Here is a 2,831-nt window from a genome sequence, read left to right as displayed (position 1 = left end):
TGTGGGCTCTCCTCAGTTTACTGTTCTTCTGCAGGCTGTATTTTGAAATGACCTTGATTTTATTTAAGGGGAGTTCCCATTGCAGGGTACGAGGCAGTGGGCTCATGCCTGTGGGCTCCTTCTCGCTCTTAGAAGGAATCTGATGCTCTCAGCGCCGTAACTGATCATTAAGGACCCGGAAATCTAGAGTGATTTCTTTAACTGATTTCGCTGTAACTCGAAACCATTCGTTTTTCACTTAAGTCATTACTCAGACTGGTCATTACTCAGAACTTGGTCGTGACCTTTCTTTTTTGTTTTTTGACGGGCCCTCAGCAGTGGCTGCAGGCATGACTACTCAGTTTCCTTGGCTCTCCACATCTGTCCCCTGGGCTCCTGTCCCTTTCAGAGGCCTCTGCATCTTGGTGGATGGCAGCTGCATGCTTTCAGATTTCCAGGCCACAAACTCGGAGCATCAGCCTGGACTCCACCGTCACACGCTACAGCCGGCCTGTCAGTTCCTGCCTGTAGCGTACACATCTAGACCCTGACCACTTTCCCTGCTGCATCACAACCACCCCTCCGAGCCGGCTTACTGCCCCCTCCCTCGGGCCCTCCTCCCGCCTCTCGTGTTTGCGTCAGGCAGCAGCCAGAGTGACCTTGACGTGGATTTGAAATAGAACTCAGCTCATGTTACTTCTCTGCTCGAAACACTGCTCTGGCTCCCTGTCCCGCTCAGAGCAAAGCCCAAGTCCTTGCAGTGGCCTTTGGAAGTCTGCACTGCCGCGACCCGCCCCTCACCACCTCCCCCCCTCCGATGCCTCTGCTTCGGCCACACCGCTCCTTGCCGTTCCTCGAAACTGCTCAGCACATTTCCGGAACCACGAGGCCTTTGCTCTGCCTGACCCTCTGCCCATTCTTCCAGATACCGCCACGGCTTACCAACTCCTTTACCTCCACGTGTGCTGCAATGTTAACCTCGTGGTCTGGGTCTACCCAGACCGCCTTACTTAGAATCCCCCCTTCCTTCCCTATTCCCAGCACTTCTGAGTCCTCTCAACATGTAATAGCATTTTTCATTAACGGTCATCGTCTAACACATGATACTGTGTTGTGTCTCTACCTGCTGGAACATAAGCTCTGATGGGCTGAGATTTTTGTTTTGTTTGTTGCTATGTGCCAAGCATCTAGACCAGTAACCGGCACAGAATCAGAACTGGGTAAACACTTGCTGAATTAATGAATCCTGTCCTGATAACACAGTCCACACATTTGTCAGCCCTCTGGCATTGGGAGACAGAACAGATGCTACTGGAAACTTCTATAGGTGGGCATGGCACTAGGGGCTTTCAAGCATTCAAGTCTCAGCAGCTGGAGGGGTGATGGAGCCTGGATGGAGCCCAAGTTCTAATTTTCCAAAGCCCAGTGGCTTTCAAACTTTTTTTTTTTTTTACTCTGACCCACAATTGGACATGATCCAGTACACACACATATACGTAAGTGAATCCAAAATTTTTAAATCGACCATTACTCTTTCAGCAATCCACAGGTATTTTCTCATTAAGAAGCAGCTATTTGCAACCTGCAGAATTATTCACCAGCTGCTCCCAGGTGATGATCCACAGTTGGACAAGGGGTGTTCCATACCCTGTGTCCTGTCAACACCACCTAGTTCTTTATTCCTGGTCAAGGCTGGACTCATTCCTGTGGTTTCTCAACCTACGTCATCTGTCCACCGAGAATTCTGGGGAATGAGAGGCTGGGATTTTTGGCCTTGCAGCACCAATGTCGCCATTTAATCACAAAGGGTATGTAGCTGGGAATGTACCTCCTCACAGGCGTCTGCTGATTTCACTGTCCTTCAGAACATGATTTTCTGTCTCCGAGAAAGACTCTTAGGCTTGAGGTTAGAGCGGTCGGCTTCACTGAGAGCTTAGCGTGTGTCAGACACTTATGTGCCTGAAACCAAGCATCTCAGAAACTCAGCGGTCTGCCTCTCCGTAGCAATGAGGGAGCCTCAATTCAGCAAAAGATTTGAGCACTTCCTATGAGCTAATAAGCAGGTTCTAAGCAGTGAATAAGGTGGATAAAAATCCCTGCCTTTATGGAGCTCATATGCTGGTGGGAAAAGCAGACAACAGGCAAAAGCAATTGAATAAAAGATGTAACATGTCAGAAGGTAAATTACTATTAAATAAGGCAGGTTATGGTGGGGTAGGCCTCACTGAGAAGACATTTGAAGAGACACATGAAGCCCTGTGGATAGCTGGGGCAGGGCACTTGAGGCAGAGAGAGCAGCACGTGCAAAGGCCCTGGGGTGGGAGCATGCCCAGATCTTCAGGGAACAAAAGGAGACTAGTCTGGCAGGAGCAGAGGGAGGGAGGCTGGTAGTAGTAGGAGATAAAGTGTGCAAAGGAGCCAAGGGCAGACGAGTCTGGCAGGCCACTGTGAGGACTTCGGCTTTTACTGTGAGTGAGGTAAATGCCATTGGAGTTTTGAGCAGAGGAGCAAACGGAGCTTACATCTTAAGTCCCAGGCTGCTGGAGAGTAGATAGCAGAGTAAGGGTAGAAGCAGGAAGACCAGTTTGGAGGGGACGACAGCGTTCTAGAGAGGAGAGGGTGGTGCCTTGGACCAGGCAGTTGTGACGGAGGTGGTGAAAAGTAGCCAGATTCTAGAGAAACGATGTGATGTGTTTACAGGCCAGATGACTCGTCTGGCCAGGGTCCTGTCCTGGGAACACGGTAGGATGGGGAGAGCTTTGGTGGAGCAGGTTTTGGGGAGATCAGGAGTTCCATTTTGGACATTTTAAACTCAGGGCCCCTCTTCTGTAGTTGGATATGTGAACTTGGAC

The sequence above is a fragment of the Pteropus vampyrus genome, unplaced genomic scaffold (genome assembly GCF_000151845.1).
Source record: "Pteropus vampyrus isolate Shadow unplaced genomic scaffold, Pvam_2.0 Scaffold86, whole genome shotgun sequence".
Lineage (NCBI taxonomy): Eukaryota > Metazoa > Chordata > Mammalia > Chiroptera > Pteropodidae > Pteropus > Pteropus vampyrus.
Note: the sequence above shows the minus strand (reverse complement) of the source record.